The sequence below is a fragment of the Crocuta crocuta genome, unplaced genomic scaffold (assembly GCF_008692635.1).
Source record: "Crocuta crocuta isolate KB4526 unplaced genomic scaffold, BGI_CrCroc_1.0 scaffold477, whole genome shotgun sequence".
In the NCBI taxonomy this organism is placed as follows: domain Eukaryota; kingdom Metazoa; phylum Chordata; class Mammalia; order Carnivora; family Hyaenidae; genus Crocuta; species Crocuta crocuta.
Genome location: NW_027530193.1, coordinates 975854 through 995614, shown reverse-complemented (window position 1 = coordinate 995614; position 19761 = coordinate 975854). Strand labels below are relative to the sequence as shown.

General features: G+C 44.1%; 2 protein-coding genes across 2 annotated transcripts in view; both read right to left on the bottom strand.

Moving 5' to 3' along the window:
- The window catches only part of YWHAB (tyrosine 3-monooxygenase/tryptophan 5-monooxygenase activation protein beta), a 21346-nt gene extending 14335 nt beyond the window's left edge, over window positions 1-7011 (bottom strand). The window contains exon 1 of the mRNA XM_077765277.1: window positions 6895-7011. The gene's annotated coding sequence lies outside the window, so the exon portion shown is untranslated. The remainder of the gene's footprint in view (window positions 1-6894) is intronic.
- STK4 (serine/threonine kinase 4) overlaps window positions 1-19761 on the bottom strand; it is a 336256-nt gene that overhangs the window by 153201 nt on the left and 163294 nt on the right. The window lies entirely within an intron of this gene.

Below are 19761 nucleotides of genomic sequence, written 5' to 3'. Positions count from 1 at the left end.
CATGGTCGAAAAGAAGACGACGTATTTAAGGGTTCTAAAGCTCTCCTTGAAGAAACCCAGCTAGAATCCGAGGGAAGAGGTTTAGTTTAAAAGTGGCTAGCTCCTAACCGGTCTTCTGGGCTGGACTGGGTCTGCCAGGAGGGGAAAAGGAACCCCAGGTACGGGGCAAGAAACACCGATGTATGAATAAAGAGCACATTATTTTTCTCTAGATGAAACTGAAGAAACCAAAGAGAAAGAGATGAGCAGAGCTATGAATCCAGAGAGAAAACTGACAGGAGCACCTTAAAAATCTAGACCCGCAAGTGTCCATGGGGTAAGGAAGGGACAGTAAACTCTGACCATCATTCAGCCGTACCTTTCCGGACAGAGCACCTGCAGCACCATAAGGCCGAATTTACAGTTCTGGAGTCACTCTGCTGAAGGAAAGACAGATGCCACGCTACCGCAGGAAGGACTGAGAAGGTCAGTGGGACCAGGTGGTCAGAGGGGGTGCTACCTAGAAAACGTGAAGTACTCCTAGCTCTTAAAGAAAACTATTCGCTGAAAAAGACCCCCTCTAAAAATGTGTGTGCCACTCACCACACAAAATTCAGAGTCCTGTCATCAACTTAATTCCATCCAAACAGTTGCAGGCTCTCTGTCAGAAAATGAAACACCGCATGTCCTAAATACAAAATCATTAGCACTGATGTCCAGCAAACATAGAATTGTCGAGGAAAGCGTCCACTTCAAAATCTCTTCCCTCTTCCGCATCAGTTGTTGCATATTATTGTTAATTATGTCCAAGTAGCCAGAATTAAAACAAAGGAGGTATTAAGTGATACCCAAGGGCATACAATGTGAACCCAGCAGACAGGACAACAAACTGATCTCTTGGCTTTGAGGGATCAATCCTCAAAGACAATATGCTAATTCCGATCCATAAAGACAGCTCAATTGGTCAATCTTGTGAATAGAGCTCAAAAGCTTTGAGCCCACCAACAGAATGGAGTGACTCAGCCCAGTTACCAGTACCACACACCAACTCCAGTTAGCTGGCCTCTGTGAGTCTGTCTTCTTATGCATAAAACAGGTAAATCTACATAATACAGTTCTTGTAAGGAGTAAACCAGTTCATGATGCAGAACACTTAACAGTCTTGACACAGTGTGACCACTCAAATAGCAGTCACGTAACAGTCTAATAACCAACATGGTCAGCCAGGGAAGAGACACTTAGCTACACACCTCATTTTTTTAAAAGTTTATTTGAGAGACAGAGACAGAGAGACAGAGAGAGAGAGAGAGGTCAGCACAAAGCCTGACTAGGGGCTCAAACTCAGGAGCTGTGAGATCATGACCTCAGACAAAGTCGAAGTCAAAGACTTAACCGGCTGAGCCACCCAGGCAGCCCCATACCTCATTTCTTTTAAATCCAAATGGATTTCTTTAAAGACTTTTAAAAGAAAGGCACGTTAATTTACCTATGCTTACTTCTGAAGTGGCACTCAGCATAGTTTGCTGTAAATGTCTTTGCTGACTCCCACACCGGATTGTGTGCTTAAGGGAGGAATCCAGACTTTATCTTTGGGCACCCAGCACGGGGCATAATGCCCACCATGCTGAGTAGGACTATTTCATTGCCTGATGCACTTTTTTTTTTTTTTAATGTTTATTTCTGAGGGACAGAGAGAGACAGAGCATGAGCAGGGAAGAGCAGAGAGAGAGGGAGACACAGCATCTGAGGCAGGCTCCAGGCTCTGAGCTGTCAGTGCAGAGCCTGATGCCGGGCTTGAACTCACAAACCGTGAGATCATGACCTGAGCTGAAGTCAGATTCTTAACTGAATGAACCACCCAGACTCCCCGTGATGCACTTTTTTTTAAGTTTATTTATTTACTGAGAGAGAGAGAATCCCAAGCAGGCTCTATGCTGTCAGCATGTAGCCTGATGCCAGGCTTGACCCCATGACTTCAAGATCATGACCTGAGCGAAATCAAGAGTCCGCCACTTAACCGGCTGAGCCACCCAAGCACCCCTCGATGCACTTTAAGTGTATGAGGCTTTTATTTCCTATGTGGACAGAGATAAGTAGACCATATCTGACCTATAAAATACAGACTATATTTATACTCTGCCTTAGTCTACTTTTTGAATAGAGCCACTTCAGCTCCAATCAGGAGATAACACTATACTTTTTGACTAAGGTTCCTCAGCTACTAATTCTTAAATTATTTTGTAATGTTTATTTTTGAGACAGACAAAGCATGAGTGGGGGAGGGGCAGAGAGAGAAGACACAGAATCTGAAGCAGGCTCCAGGCTCTGAGCTGTAAGCAGAGCCAGACATGATGCAGGGCTTGAGCCCACAAACTGCAACATCACGGCCAGAGCCAAAGTCAGACGCTTAACCGACTGAGCCCCCCAGAAGCCCCCCAATATTTATATTTATGTATTCAAACTGAGTTTCAACGAGCCTTTAGAATATTTTCTGTCCATCTCCTCTTTTCAAAAGTTCATGCCAGCTGATTTAATAAGCAATAAAAAACATACCCATCATTTATGGTTCACCTAAATGTGGAAAGCTAGGTCTTTCTTATCAACTCATTTAATCCTGAGTATTCTATGAGATAGGCGCCATTGTCCCGTTTTCTAGATGCCAGGAGTAACCTGCCCAGGGTCACACGGGTATTAACTGACACATGGTCTTTCTTCTACGTGGCATTACCTTATAAAGCTCAACTATGATTCCCTAATGCTTACTTAAGGAAAAGATAAAATAGACCATTTTTCCAAAAAATACCATACAAAGTTATTACAGTGAGATTTCAGAATTGGCCTTAATTTATCTAGCTTTAAAAATCAAAATAAAATTAAGACATTAAAAATAGCATATGCCAAAAACTCAACAGACTGTCAAATAAGCTTTGTGAGCTCTCCTCTGTGGGCAAATAGTAACAATGGCCAGGGTTCATATCTACTTTATTGTTACCTCTGTCCCGGTCAAGGCCATTCAGAAATAACTTTTACTGTTAGGTCTCTCAGGTTAAACAATGAAATAAAACTAACAGGAAAAAACTTACATAAGAGAGAACTGGCCAGATTATTTAAAAAAAAAAAAAGTTATCTCACTAACTTACTGCTGGGAATGACTTGTTCTCCTGAGGCCATCAATCAATCTCATCTCATTATTAAGTACATATCAGAAACACATAACTATGCCTTTATTAGAAGATCTTCTAGCCCAGAAACCAGTAAGCTTTCTTACTTGGCTTTTAGCACATATCCCAAAATAGAAAGTACTTTTAGTCTATTTTTCCTCCCTAAGTATTCCCCTTAGAAAAATGCCCTTAGAATCCAGCTCCAACTGTTCTCCCTCATGACATACAGACGACCAGAACCGTATTTGTGTAGGGACCAAGATGGTTGTAATGCTCAGAAGCTGCTCTTAAAAAACGAGTTTCTCGCCCCTTGCTAGTGTGAATTGTCACCTCTCCTACAAAAATGCAGGACGCAAGGAATATAAAGTCCCCTTACAAGTAAATCTTAATTCACTCTGGGGCATCCTTTAAAGGGTAGCTGCCTAATGTGATACCACTGAAAGAAGAGGTAGCAGGAAATTTTAATTTAGAATTTTCTCTCTGCTTATGTAGATCTATTTCCTCCTCTCTTCCTCCCCAACAAAATGTGTAAAGTATAAAAATCTACCAAAAAAAGAATGATAAACCAAAATCAGTGATGGTAGTCTTGACCACACTCCTTTAGGGAAAATGCCTAGGATTAGATACATCAGTGTGCCACGAAGCAATGGATGAACTCTTTCCTAATACGAAGCAAATGCTAGAAACACTGGGGTTTTCACAAGCTTGCTTCCTGAGGCACACCAGCACGATCATCCCTGCAGGCCAGAATGAATACGGTCCCTCCAATATATTACATGATATTTATCTTCAAAATCAGCTAAAATTTCTGCCCAAACACGTTTACTGTAACAGAAAATGTGTTAAAAAAAAAAAAAAAAACCATTACGAACTAAATGGCGTTCACACAAAACATGTTCTACCAACCGATCAGTAGAGCCACAGTGCCTGGGTTTGATTCCTGGCTGTAGCGCTTACTTACCTAGTGCTGTGTGGGTGTTATGGGTCTATGTGTATAGAGCCCTGGGAAAATTATTTAACTTCTCTGTGCCTCCATTTCCTCATCTGTAAAATGGGGCTAATTGTACTTACCTACCATTGGTTGTTATGACTTGGTTAATATGTGTAAGGTGCTTAGAACAAAGCTTGGCTCACAGTAAGCAATGTGATAACTATTATTATTATAGACTAATTACCTGATGCTACCTCACCAGTTGGTGAATAAATTACAAATGAATAGATTTTTTTCATTTTATTTATTTGAGAAAGAGAGAGCTCACAGGTGAGCAAGTGGCAGAGGGGCAGACAGAGAGGGAAAGAGACTCTTAAGCAGGCTCCAGGCTGTGAGACTGGAGCCTGAATCAGGCTCAAACTCACAGAACCAGGAGATCATGACCTGAGCCGAAATCAAGAGTCAGATGCTTAAACAACTGAGCCATCCAGGAGACCCACAAATGGATGGATTCTTGCGTCTACACTATGTAGCATATATGCTACGTCTAGTGTCTCTCTCTCTCTATATATATATATTCACGGATACAGTCAACTAACATTTATTAAACACCTACTACATCCCAAATGCTATTTTAATTATTGAGTTTGTCACAACACACCAAAGCCTCTATTACCATTTGCACTGTACAGATGAGAAAATGGGCTCAGAAAGACTGGAGACGCTGTACACAAAGTTCTACAAGAATATATCAATTTTTGAAAGCAACGTGTATAAGGCAGGGATGGGTCTCATCAGAACGCAGCTGGAGGGAAAAAAAAAAAGAAAGCTATTAATAGTGAACTCTATGATTAAAAAACAAAACAAAACCAAAAGCTTATATTTAACAGTTTCCAGTTTGTCAAAAGGCCTCAGGACAACTCTAGAGAGAAGCTAAGAACCAGAGATTAAGTAACATGCTCAAGACTCCATAGCTAGAAAATGCTACAGGCAAGACCTAAATCAAATTTGGCTGACTCCAAGTCCAGTGCTCTTTGTCTCTGTATCCACAGCCAACAGGGCAAAAGGCACTTTTTGCAGTGGCTCAAATCTCCAGAGACTCTGCCTCCAGAACTAGCATCATGGGAATTCGCTCAGCCTGGTTGTATGGAGGCTGCCTTCCTGATCTATAGAGCTCCAATTCTAAAATGGCTTCACTATAACAAGAGCACTGCATGATGGGAAATGTACAGAACACTATAAGGTAGGAGCCACACTCCAGGGGCTGAGTGTCCAGAAATATCTGCTCCTAATGAAGAGAATTCAGTAGTTGCTACTTACTTATTTGCCTTCCATTTGGAAGACCACACCTAAAATTCTAAGTTGGGTTCAGTAAAACCGAGGGGTTTTACCCTCACCATCTTGTATGTAGCTAAGGGAAAAAAAGATCATCCAAGAAAAACGAGGGCTCAAGACAACAGAGATCTTCGTAACTGAGAAATGGGGAATGCTGGAAGCAGTCTAGAAAATCACTAATCATCAAGCACTATTTATACATATAAATTTCCAAAGAGAAAATGCAAAAGGCTGAGTAGCCGCCTGTCCTGTTCTAGAAACCAACTGCCTGTGTTGCTGTCTGTGTGGTTTCATGTGAACAATTGAGACAGTGAGAAATTCAGACGGTTTTCGTGTTCTTGAAAGTGCTTCATCTTTCTGCTCTGGATCCCGGGACCGCCTGATTTTGTATGTTCATAACACCACCTTGCCAAATTCCATCTCCCACACAGGACAAGTAAAATCAGAGTCTGACGCTACCTAACCTTACCAAAGAGAACAGGAGTGAAGACAGGACAAGAGACATGCATTTTTACAGAAATGTTGGCAAACTGTCTTACCAGTAATGTCACCTCTGCAAACCCCATTACATGCAGTTCTCCATTTGCAATAGTCAAAGATGTACTCAATGCTCTGAAGGGGCCCAAATCAATCCGACCCTTCCCCATCACCAGGAAGGCCACTATGGAAATCTTAGTCCTAAAAACGTCCTAACACACAGTGTGGGGAAATATTGGGTGAGGACACAAAAGACTTTCGCATTAAATGATGGTAAATACCGTGGGAAAACACGCCCGATTTTCAGTCTATGACATTTTTTTCCTGGGCATCAGGCCTGACTCAGTAACCGGTTCCAACAAATGTATTTTCTTGGTTCAAACCTCAACCCTGTGCTTCCCAGGGAATCTCGGGTCCTGCTAGGCTCCCAAGCCAGCGAACGATGATGAAATGGCTTTACTGCAAAGTGGGAGGGGGTTTTCCCTTTGCTCTCTCCCAAGGTTAAACCCCTTACTCAGCTAGGGGGAGTCGACAGAGGCCCTGGGGCTCGAAAACTCGTCCGTATTCGGTTAAATTTTAATTTTTGGAAACCAGAAAGCAAGGAACAGGGTTAACAAGGCTTAAAGGGCCGGTTTTCGCCAAAACAGCAGGGAGGGGTCGCGCAAAGATCGAAGCTAGTGGGGGATGGAGGATCCGGGGTCCGCGGCTGGAAGTCCCTTCGGGCCCCGTTCGGAGCCGCACCCCGCCCGCGGGGCAGGGCCGCAGGCGGCGAGGGCTGCCCAGGCCTTTCGGAGAGCGATGGGGCTCGGCCCCGGAAACAGGGAGGGGCCGCGCGGCCAGGCCGGGCCTGCACCGCAGGCGGCCTCGCGAGGCCGATGAAGCCGCGCGCGCTAACACCTCCCGGGGTCCACCCGCGGGTTCGCCCGCGTCACCGCGGCGGCCACCACCGCCCGGGGAAAGCTTCGCGCTTGGGCCCCCAGGGGCCCCGGGCGGACCCCGCGCCGCACTCACCGGGGGAGGGCAACAGGGAGCAAAGGTGATCGCAGGCGAAGCTCCGAGCGCGGGTCACCGCTTCCTTCCCAAGCCCACTCCTCAGGCGGCAGCGGCGGCGGCTGCAGAGGCGGCGGCGGCNGGGAGGGAACGCGTGGGAACTTGGGGACTGGGCGAGGTGAGGGCTTGGGCGAGCCTCAGCCCCAGGTGCTGGCGCTCTCTGCTTGGGCTCGGAACCCGGCAGGACCAGGACCACAGTCACCGGGGTCATCCGTTCCCTCCCCACCCAAAAAGGAATCGCCACCGGGTCAGAGGCTGAGGTCAGTCCCCTTTCGCCATGTGCTTTGGGAATACTGGACCTAGGAAGGGACAGAAATTGCTCATCCCTTAATTTTCGCTTAGTCTTCCCTTTAACCCTTTAAGATACTTAGCAGTTTCCTCTTTTGTGAATCGGAGAGGCCGCGTGAAGTGCCAGGAATGAACCGGCTAAGTCTTTTGTTTTTTGATGCCCAGTCTCTGTGAACTCGTCGTTGAGACACGCCCTTCCCAAGGCTCCTAGGAAAAACTTAACGAAAGGAAACACGCCTCTACAGCCCCCACTCCCATTAAACTCAGTTCTCCAGAACGTCTTTCACCTCCTCTCCTTCCCTTTCATTCATTCTTTCAACAAATATTTACCGAGCAGGCTTTGCGCTCAGTGCTGGAGACAGACGGGCCTTGCTGTCTTGGAGTTTACATTCTGGTAGGAGAAAGAACAAAGTAAATAGACCTTTGTCATCTCTCCTTTGCCCTTACTTAGCTGAACTTCTAACTCACCACCCTACCTTCAGCCCTGCCCCCATCAACTGCCAAAGTGATCTGTAAGAAATGCCACTCTTATCTTCCCTTTCTTGCTTAAATCTTTTGGTGGTTACTCAGACCCGGAAGACTATTGATAAGTGCCTTGAGTGTGACAGGTGACAGTCAAGGTTCTCCTTTTCCCTGCTATTTCCCCTCCATCATAAAACCCCGTTTAAACTGGATGACGCCTTACCCTCCCAAAATGCCAGCTCCAGTATTTCTAAACCATTTGTGTTAGTTGCCAACATTTTTTAAAGACAGAAATTTCTGTCTGAACAGAAATCTGCATCAGTACCCCATCTGGCAGTACTGCGTCCACATTTCTGTGTGGCAACAATGGGCTGAGGCCAAGGAGTGGCTGCCCGCTCGAGGCCAGTCAGAGACTTTTCAAAGTGCCAGGGCTCCCTCCTGACCTGAGTCTGCTTTTCTCACTTGCGTATCTGCACATAGGCATTTGTGCCAATGACCCCTGCGCTTCTAACTTGCGCAGGAGTGAAAGAGAGTGTTGTGTAATGTAACCAGCATGGATTTGAACCCCGGAAGGGTTTCCCAGTGCAAAAACTTCTCCATGGGGGACCCATCTTTGGCAAACCAAAAAGATCAGTAATCTAGAGATTGCTCAGGTTGAAATAAGACAGTGCAATCTGACTGTGGCTTCTGCCCCCATCCAGAAAATGCCTTAGTGGGTCAGAGGGCTCATGGTAATTATACCCAAATGATGTCATCAGTGCATTGAGGAAAGAGAAGTGCCTCTTGCCAGGCACCCCTGAGTGTCGGCTAACAGGTTGCATGGATTACCTGCTTTCATCTCTGCATTCTAGGCTGGAAGTCAACAAACCAGGACTTGCTGACAGACACCAACAGACACTAAAATACAATGTGGCAGATGAAGCCAAGGGAATATGTATGCCCAGGATATTTGGGGAGCTTGGGAGAAAGGCGCAACCCGTCTTGGGTTGGTGGGAAGGCAGGAAAGACTTTTGAAAGGGAAGATACTTGAGCCTTAGATTCCATAAAGGATTTTTTTTTTAATTAATAGGTTATTGGTATAGAGCCGTTTCAGGTTCACAGGAAGATTAAAAAGGTAGTACAAGAGTTCTCATACACCCAAACTCTGCCCCCACACATTTCCCCTAACATTAACAGACTAGTGTTGCACATTAGTTACAATCAATGTATCAGTATCGGTATGTTGTTATTAGCTCAGTAGTTTACAGTAGGGCTCATTCTTTTTGTACAGTTCAATTAATTTTGGCAAATGCATATTTGTATCTACCATTACTGTATCCTATGGAACAGTCTCACTGCCTTAAAAGCCCCCTGTGCCGGGCCACCTGGGTGGCTCAGTCGGTCAGGTGTCTGTGTGACTTGATTTTGGCTCAGGTCATGATGTCACAGTAACTTTGAGCCCAGCGTCTGGCTTTGCACTGATGGCGTAGAGCCTGCATGGGATTCTGTGTCTCCCTCTCTCTCTGCTTCTCCTCTGCACTCTCTCTCTCTCTGTCTCAAAAACAAACAAACAAACATTAAAAAACAAACCACAAAGAACTCCCCTGTGCCACGTGCCCAGTGGGGCAGCCAGAGAAGATGCTGGGCAGGAGGCCGAATTGCACTTTGCCCCATTCTGTCCCTAGAGGGCCTCTACTCTCTCTGCTCTTTCCAATAAGTAACATTTAGACTAAAACCAAAAAAGCTATTTTTTAAAACATTTTTTGTTAATGTTTTATTTATTTCTGAGAGAGAGAGAGACAGTGTGAGCAGGGGAGGGTCAGAGAGAGAGGGAGACACAGAATCCAAAGCAGGCTCCAGGCTCTGAGCTGTCAGCACAGAGCCCGGACGCAGGGCTCGAACCCACGAACCGTGAGCTCATGACCTGAGCCGAAGTTGGACGCTTAACCACCTGAGCCACCCAGGTGCCCCTAAAACCAAAAAAAATTTAAAAGACAAAAGAAACCCTACAGAAACCCAACTATTCACTTATTCAACCCTCACCCCCCTGCTCTCACCCCAAATCCTTGGCAATCACTTACTTATCTTTTCCACTTTCTTTAATTTTGTCTTTTCTAGATGTCATATCGTTAGAATCCTTGAGAGTGTCGTCTTTACTGACTGGACTCTTTCACTAAGCCATATGATTTAAGGTCCCTCCATCTCTTTTTATGGCTTGATAGCTACTTTCTTTTTATCACGGAGTAATATGCCATTGTATGAACAGACCGTGGTTTTTCCATTCACCTGCTGTTATACATTGACTCAGTCTCCCTTTTTTTTTTTAACTTTTTTTTTTAATGTTTATTTTTTGAGAGAGCAGGAGCGGGGGAAGGAGAGAGAGAAAAGGGGACAGAGGATCTGAAGCAGGCTCTACACTGACAACAGAGAGCCCGATGCAGGGCTCAAACCCACAAACTATGAGATCAGGACCTGAGCCAAAGGCAGACGCTTAACCAACTGAGCCACCCAGGTGCCCCCTCAACTTACGTCTCCCCCAAAACAATGTAGAAGTTCTAGTCTCTGGTACCTGTGAACTGTTGCCTTATGTGGACAAGCCTTTGCAGATTAATCTAGTTAAGATGAAGTCATTAGGGTGGACTTTAATCCAATATGACTGACTCCTTATAAAAAGAGAACAAGCCATGTGATGACACAGGCAGCGATTGGGGTGAGGCAGCCACAACCCAAGGAACACTAAGGACTTGTAATCACCAACTGAAACTAGGAAGAGGCAGGAAGGGATTCTTTTTATTTTATATATATATATATTTTTTTTTTTTAATGTTTATTTTTGAGACAAAGACAGTGTGAGGGAGGGAGGGGCAGAGAGAGCAGGAGACACAGAATCTGAAGCGGGCTCCAGGCTCCGAGCTGCCAGCACAGAGCCCAATGCGGGGCTTGAACCCATGAACTGTGAGATCATGACCTGAGCCTAAGTTGGATGCTTAACTGACTAAGCCACCCAGGTGCCCCATGGCAGGAAGAGATTCTACCCAGAGTCTCAGGGAGCATGGCCCCGTTGACACCAGGATTTCAGACTTCTAACCTGTAGAATCGGGAGAGAATACATTTGGTGGTTTGAAGCCATCCACTCTGGGGGGCTTTGTTACAGCAGCCCCAGCAAACTGGTACACCTGCTGAGGGACAGAGATCTTGATTCAGTTTCCGACAGTTATGAATAAAGCTGCTATAAACCAGGGCCCCCGATAGTTAGTCAGTCAAGCATCTGACCCTTGGTTTGGCTCAGGATGTGATCTCATGGCTCAGAGATCGAGCCCCACGCTGGGCTCCACGCTGACAGCCTGGAGCCTGTTTGGGATTCTCTCCCTCCCTCTCTCTGCCCTTCTCCTTCTCTCAAGATAAATAAGCTTAAAAAAGAAAAAGAAAAAAAATCCTGCTATAAACCACCATGTGCAGGTGTTTGTGTGGACGGAAGTTTTCAGCTCATTTGGGTGAATACCTGGGAGCATGATTGCTAAGCCATGTGTTAAACCTGTGTTTAGCTTTGTAAAATATTATCAACTGTCTTCCAAAGTGGCTGTAGCGTTTTGAATTTCCACCACTAGTGAAAGAGAGTGCTTGCTGCTTCATATTCAGGTCAGCATTTGGTATTGTCAGGTTTTGTTGTTTTTGTTTTGTTTTTTATTTCAGCCATTCTTTCATAGATGTATAAAGGAAGAACCTAGTTTGTTTCTCCAAAGTTTCTTTGTTTCTATTACTCTGAAATTTCATGGTTAGCAGCCTTGAGACACCCAGTGGCTTGTCTTCCTTCCTTCCTTCCTTCCTTCCTTCCTTCCTTCCTTCCTTCCTTCCTTCCTTCTCTTCCCTTCCCCACCCTTCCTTTTTTTTCCTTTTTCCCTCCATCCCTCCTCTCTTCCTTTCTTTCGCTTGTTATTATGACAATTTTTAAGCAAACACAAAAGTAGAGAGAATAGTACAATAAACTCCATATACCCATCACTGAGATTTATTTTATAACTCAATCTATCCTTCTTACCACTTTAGTGGCAGAATTTTACAGCAAATTCCAGATATTACGTCATTGCCTTTGTAGATACCTTAGTATGTGGCTCTAACAGATGAGAATTTAAAAACGAATAATGAAATAACAATTCCATGATCACACTTCAGAAAGTTAACATGCACACAGCTCATGTTTGATTTTCTCTCATTGTCTCAAAAATGACTTCTTTTATGTTGGCTTATTTATTATTTAATTAAGTCCAGATTCAAGGTCTACCTGTTACATTAAGTTGCTAATTATCATTGAATCTGTAACAATTACTGTTGTGTGTGTGTGTGTGTGTGTGTGTGTGTGTATGTGCAATTGATTTGTTGAAGAAACTGGGTAAATTATCTTACAGAATGCATCACGGTCTGAATTTGTCTGACTGGACCTTTGTGATGTTTTTAAAATGTGACACAATGCCTTGAATATCCTGTATTAGATTCCAGTTGAATTTTTGGCAAGAATATTTGACAGGTGGGATTGTGTATTTCCTATTGCATCATACGAAGAGGTACATAATATCTAATTATTTCTCAATGATCTCTTTCCATTTGAAACCTCATTTCCTTCAGCTCTGGGATTTTTTTTTTTTTAATGTTTATTTCTTTTGAGAGAGAGAGAATGCAATCAGGAGGGGGGCAGAGAGAGAATCCTGAGCACGCTCTGCACTGTCAGCACAGAGTCTGATGCATGGCTTGATCCCACAACCAGTGAGATCATGACCTGAGCCAAAATCAAGGGTTGGTCGCTCAACTGACTGAGCCACCCAGATGCCCCCAGCCCTAGGATATTTTTGTGAATTCTTTCTTTGATGATGTCTTTCCTCCATCTCCCTATTTTCTATGTCTTCACTTTCTGGAATTCCCAGTTAATCAGATAGCTGAACTCTTGGAATGATCTTCTCATACTGGTTATTTTTTTTCCCTTCTCTTATTTTTCTTTAGTGTTTGTGTATTTGGATCTACTTTCTTTTTTTTTTTTTAATGTTTTATTTATTTATAGGAGAGAGAGAGAGAGAGACAGCGCAAGCAGGGGAGGGTCAGAGAGAGAGGGAGTGACAGACTCTGAAACAGGCTCCAGGCTCTGAGCTGGCAGTCAGCACAGAGCCCGACGCGGGGCTCGAACCCACGAACCACGAGATCATGACCTAAGTGAAAGTCCGACGCTCAACCGACTAAGCCACCCAGGCGCTCCCTTTTTTTTTTTTTAAAGGGTCTACTTTCTGAATATCATCTTCCAAACTGTATTTAGTTAGAGTTTTGTGTAGGAGACAGAAGCAGAAACTACTCTAGATATTTAAAGCAGGAAGGAATTTAATATAGGAAATTAGGTGCTTGTAGACTTAATCAGAGAGCTGGCATCGCCGACTTGGTGAGGGCGGGGATGACAGGACAGGGAGGGAAGGGACACTCTTGTTTCAAAGTGATCACAGCTGTGATTGAGAGATCAGGGTTGTTCCGGCCCCTCCGGCTGCCGCCACCGTAACTTCCTGACCATGTGAAGCGGGGGACTGGGGGCTGGATGGGAGAGACTGGCCATTGACATGGGGCTGAAATAGAGTTCAAGGATCAGAGAGCTGTTGTCTGGCTTGCATAAGAAATTGAAATTGCAGGGGCGCCTGGGTGGCTTAGTCGGTTAAGCGTCCGACTTTCGCTTAGGTCATGATCTCGCGGTTCGTGGGTTCAAGCCCCGCGTCAGGCTCTGTGCTGACTGCCAGCTCAGAGCCTGGAGCCTGTTTCGGTCTGTGACTCCCTCTCTCTCTGACCCTCCCCTCCTCACGCTGTCTCTCTCTCTCCTAGAAATAAATAAAACATTAAAAAAAATTAAAAAAAAAAGAAATTGAAATTGCAGGGTAGTCTATGACATGTCAACTCACATGGGGTCTTTGATAACCATCCAACCCGTTTTGGCTTTTTGTTTTAATGGAACCAAGGCTGAAATTCGGACTCCGAGAGATCTATAGGTGTAATCAGAAACAGGGCTCCCGTGGCTCTCGCTAAGAGCCACAGAAGAGCAGACTGTGCCAGGAGACCAGAATTCTGAATTCAATTTTGCTCATATAATCACCGTTGCTCTCATATAAATAAGGTCACTGGGAAGGCAGGCATCATTAACCTAAAAAAAAAAAAAAAGATTATGAATCTGTATTTCAATTTCATGATAACTGAACCAGAAATAAGTTTCACAGCGTGTGTGGGTTTTGCAGATTTCTACCTGCAGAGAGAGTGGCAAGGCACTGTCATGCTCTAGTACTTCCTCTAGCCTTAGAAAGTTCACAGAGCTCTCCGCCTTCGGTCTGTTTCTTCAGAGTGCCAGCTGGGCAACAAGAACCATTAATTTGTTGGATGTTTGTGTGTATATTTTAAGAATGATATTTTTTTTTAGCACTGAATTTTAAGAAAACACCTGCTGTATCCATTTTGAATCATGTATTTTTATTATGTGGTGATGCCTGGATATGCTTTCATTTTAAGAAAAATTAAAGTATTAAAGATTAAAAGTGAAAAGTCCCCTGGGGTCACCACCCCCCTCAATGCCGTTTCTCCTCCCCAGAAAGTAACCCAGTAGCAATTACATAGCAGCCTGCATTAGTCACGGTAGGTCAGGTTATGCTGCAGCAATAAACATCCTCAAAATCTTAGTGCCTTCCAACAACAAAGGTTTATTTCTTGATCCTTGCGTATTTGTTGTGGTTTGGCTGCAGCTGTTTCTCTGGACATAGGTGAAGAAGCAGCTGGGATGTGCTGATATCATGGCAGAGGGAGGAGAAAGAATGCTAGAAGCTTTTAAAGCTTCTGCTTGAAAGTATCCTATCTTTTTCACTCACATTTCCGTGGTGAAAGCAAATCATATGGCCAAGCCTGACTTCAGTAGGGTGGGGATGTATAATCCTGCTACAGGGAGGGGCAGTGATAATTTTCCCATAGTTGTATAGGGTTCATAAAACTTTAGAAATAAGTATCATTTGGGGCGCCTGGGTGGCTTAGTCGGTTAAGCGTCCGACTTTCGCTTGGGCCATGATCTCGCGGTTCGTGGGTTCGAGCCCCGCGTCGGGCTCTGTGCTGACTGCCAGCTCAGAGCCTGGAGCCTGTTTCAGTCTGTGACTCCCTCTCTCTCTGACCCTCCCCTGCTCACGCTGTCTCTCTCTCTCTCTCCTAGAAATAAATAAAAAACATTAAAAAAATTTAAAAAAAATTTTTTTAATAAACAGATGTATGAAATGCCATAATATGGATGTACTCTAGTTTACTTAGCTACTTCTTATTTGAAAATGTTTAAATTGTTTCTAATTTTTTATATATGCGCAAGTATTTGTCTAGGGTGGGTACAGAGAAGTGGATGTCCTATGCCAGTTTTCTCTCTATATCCTAATATGGCACATTCCTAGGAGAATTCCAAAGAGAGTTTAATAAAGAAGGACTCTTTACAGAGAATAGCACTGTACCCCCAGGGCTGGCGGCAGTGGGGCTGGCACCACTCCTTGGCCAGCAGGAGTAAAGAGAGAGAGCCAGGAAGGGAACAGGGAGGAGAGGCATGTGGAAAGGGATGGGTGAAGCCGGCCCGACATGGCCCCACAAAGAAGGAGCCAAGGGAATAAATACCTCAAGTCACTCTTTTCCCTCTGATCTTCTACTGGGCTGCCCTGAACCGGATGACAGAGGGCCAGGTAACCTGTTGCTGTAGCCATCGCACACCTGCCCCTTAGGACACAGAGGAGGAAGAGAGGACAGAGAGCCAATCTGGAGGACCCAACAGAAAATACGCACCCCATTCTCCTAGCCACAGTGCGGGAAATGACTTGTTTGCCAGTATCATGAACAGAAAATAGTACTTAAAAGTACATTTTTGGGGCACCTGTCTGGCTCAGTTGGTAGAGCATATGACTCTTGATTTCAGGGTTGTGAGTTTAAGCGCCTCATATTGGATGCAGATTAATTTTTGAAAAAGTGCATTTTAAAATATATTAAAAAGTGTATTTTTTAATGTTTATTTTTGAGAGAGAGGGACAGAGAGCAAGTGGGGAAGGGCAGAGAGAGAGAGAGAGAGAGAGAGAGAGAGAGAGACAGAATCAGAAGCAGGCTCCAGGCTCTGAGCTGTCAGCACAGAGCTTGACACAGGGCTCAAACTCACGAACTGCGAGATCATGACCTGAGCTGAAGTTGGACCCCTAACTGACTGAGCCACCCAGGTGCCCCAACTTCAAAAAGTGCATTTTTAATTTGCATTGCCCTAATTATTAGCAAGGACTTTTGCTGATAATTCAGGGACACAGATGATCTCTTCCCTGGACTCTGTGATGGGGAGATGTAAAGCCAGAGACTGCTTCAGCCATTGTGTAATCATTTCTGGGCCAGTGGAGAGGAAAAGCTGAGAAATGGATGTGGTGGTATCTTTCGAGTCCTGAATCAAGCCTTACCTGAGGCTACACATGACTGTTTGTTAACAAGTCTTTTGCTTCAGATAGTTTTTTTTTTTAATTTTAAATGTTTTTTATTTATTTCTGAGAGAGAGAGACAGTGTGAGCAGGGGAGGGTCAGAGAGAGAGAGGTAGACACAGAATCTGAAGCAGGCTCCAGGCTCTGAGCTGTCAGCACAGAGACCGACACGGGGCTCAAACCCACAAACTGTGAGATTATGACCTGAGCCAAAGTCGGACGCTTAACCAACTGAGCTACCCAGGCACCCCTGCTTCAGATAGTTTCGTTGTTGGTGTGGGGTGGGGTGGGGTGGGGTGTGTGTGTGTGTGTATGTGTGTTGGTCATTCATAACTGAAAGACCTCCAGCTGATCCATTCTTTGTATATTGTACCAGGCCTTGTATGTGTTTTGTGCATATAAATTTAAGGCTGAATGAGACCTTAAATATCATTCCATTCAAATTCTTTCATTTCTATTTATTTATTTTATGTTTTTTTTTAAAGATTTTTAAAAATGTTTATTTTTGAGACAGAGTGAGACAGAGTGCAAACAAGGGAAGAGCAGAGAGAGAGACACACACACACACAGAATCCAAAACAGGCTCCAGGCTCGGAGCTGTCAGCACAGAACCCGATGTGGGGCTTGAACCCACGAACTGAGAGATCATGACCTGAGCTGCAGTTGGACACTTAACCAACTGAGCCACCCAGGTGCCCCATACTGTTTAGTTTTGAAAGGGAGGGAGAGGCAAAGAGAGAGGGAGATGGAGAATCCAAAGCAGGCTCCCTGTTATCAGCACAAAGCCCAAACTGGGGCTCGACCTCAGGAACCCTGAGATCATGACCTGAGCTGAAGTTGGACACAACCGACTGAGCCATCCAGGCGCCCTTCTTCTAATTTTAAATAGTAAAGAAAGGGAACATTGTTTTGTGTTTCTTAAAGATTTTTTTAATGTTTATTTATTTTGAGAGAGGGAGAGAGTGGGGGAGGGGCAGAGAGAGAGGTAGACACAGAATCCGAAGCAGGCTCCAGGCTCTGAGCTGTCAGCACGGAGCCCGACACAGGGCTCGAACTCACAAAACTGTGACACCATGACCTGAGCTGAAATCAAGAGTCAGATGCTGAATAGACTGAGCCACCCAAGCACCCAAGATATGGAACATTGTAAATAAAGTTGAAATCCCTTTCGTATCCTTCCCCATTTTATTTCTCAGAGGGACCCACTATTAGGAATTGGTCAGATGTCTTCTCCTACCGTATCTTAATAGTTTACCACAATGTATATACACATGAACAATACATAGAATCGCTCTGTGGGTTTAAAGTTTTTGTATGAATGCCATCTTGTTCTATGTATGACTGTGTACTTCGCTTTTACCACTCAGCATTAGGGGTTCAAGACCTGAACAAAGATATGGTTCGTTTTCACCGTTGTGATAGTACTCCATTGCCTGAACGTATCACGTACTTATCTTTTATCTCTGTAACACACATTGAGATTTTGGGCTGCTTCCTCAATGCTGCAGCGAACATACTAGAGCATCACACGGGACACGTTTGCGGGAGTGTCTCTAGGGTGTATGTAGTTTAGGAGTCAAACTACTGCATCACAAGATATACACATTTTTCAGCTTTACCGCAAATGATTAATTTTCATTGATTGCACCAAGTTACAGTTCCCCCCGCATTGTATGGAAATCCGTGTTTTCCCCATATCTACAGTAGCACCTGTGATTATTAGGCTTTTTGGTTTTGGCAATCTGGCTAGTGTGAAATTGTATCTACTTGTCTCAATTTGCATTTCTCTTATTGCTAGGGAAGGTCAGCATCTTTTCCTATATTAATTGATGATTTCGCTTCCAAACTCCTCGGTTTACCAGTGGAAAGAAAATGGCAAAGATCACACAGTTCATGAGCAACAGTGCTGGCTTTAGAACTCGGGCGTTCCAACTCCAGTCTGCTCTTTTTTCCAGCACGTTGAACCACTTCCAGGTATACGCGCTTAGAGTGCTATTGTTTCTACCAACGGTCACAACAGAGAAAAGATCTTTTTCCTTCTAATTAAATGTTGGGACTATGAATTGTCAATAGTTGGATGCTGTATCAGTTAGGGTTAGGTTTGTCTGAATAAATGAGATGCCAGATATCAGTGACTTTAACAAGTTAGAAATTGTTTTATTTACCCTCTCCTGTAAGAGTTGGAGACAGGAAGGGGCACCTGGGTGGCTCAGTCAGTTGCGCGTCTGACTTTGGCTCAAGTCATGATCTCGCAATTCATGAGTTCGAACCCTGAGTCAGGCTCTGTGCTGACAGCTGAGCCTGGAGCCTGTTTAGGATCGTGTCTCCCTCTCTCTCTGCCTCTTTGCCATTCAAGCTTTCTCTCTCTCTCTCTCGCTCGCTCTTGCTCTCGCTCGCTCTCTCCCTCTCTCAAAAATAAACATTAAAAAAAAGGTTGGAGATAAGAAGTTTGGCATTGACTTGTGCCAGGAAGTCTTCTGGGACTTAGGCACCTTTAATCTTGTTGCTTCATTCCACATAGCTGCTATTTCCAAGCTCACCTCATGTTCTAAAATAGCTGCTCTAATTCCTGCCATTACATCTGCAGCCAAGGCTGAGGGAAAAGAGGCAGANGAGAGCTTCCCATGGAAAGCAAACTCATGCCCATTTCCCAACTCCCTTAGGGCAATCTCTTTTATCATTTTGATTTTCTGGTGATTATTTCTCTACATATAAACAATAGCCAGACAATATTTATTGTCTATAAAGTTTACTTATCCTCCGTGCTTTCTCCCAGTGTTGATATTTATATACTTATTTGTACTTCTCATTTCTCTTCATAAATTCAATCAACATCACCTCTATTTTCCTATTCCATCACATGGACAATCCCTTTTGATGACTCACTTTCTCTCTCTCTTAATTTAGTTTCTCATTAGTTAACATATAGTGTAGTAGTGGTTTCAGGGGTAGAATTTAGTGATTCATCACTTACATACAACACCCAGTGCTCATCCCAACAAGTGCCCTCCTTAATACCCATCAGTCATTTAGTCTGTCCCCTCATACCCCACCCCTCCAGCAACCTTCAGTTTGTTCTCTATATTTAAGAGTCTCTTAGGGGTGTCTCAGTCACTCAGTCAGTCAAGCACCTGACTCTTGGTTTCAGCTCGGGGCATGATCTCATGGTTTCTTGGGTTCGAGCCCTGCATTAGGCTCCACACTGACAGTGCAGAGCCTATTTGGGATTCTCTCTCTCTCTCTCTGCCCCTCTCTCACTCATGCTCTCTCTGTCTCTGTCAAAATAAATAAATTAAATTGTAAAAAGTCTCTTATGGTTTGCCTCCCTCTCTGTTTTTTATCTTATTTTTCCTTCCCTTCCCCTATGCTCATCTGTTTTGTTTCTTAAGTTCCATATATGAGTGAAATCATATGATATTTGTCTTTCTCCGATTGACTTATTGCGCTTAATACATTCTAGTTCTATCCACATTGTTACAAATGACAAGATTTCACTCTTTTTGATTGCTGAGTATTATTCCACTGTATGTATATATGTATACATGTATATATAGACCTGTGTGTGCGCTACATATATATATAACATATATATATATATATACACACACACAC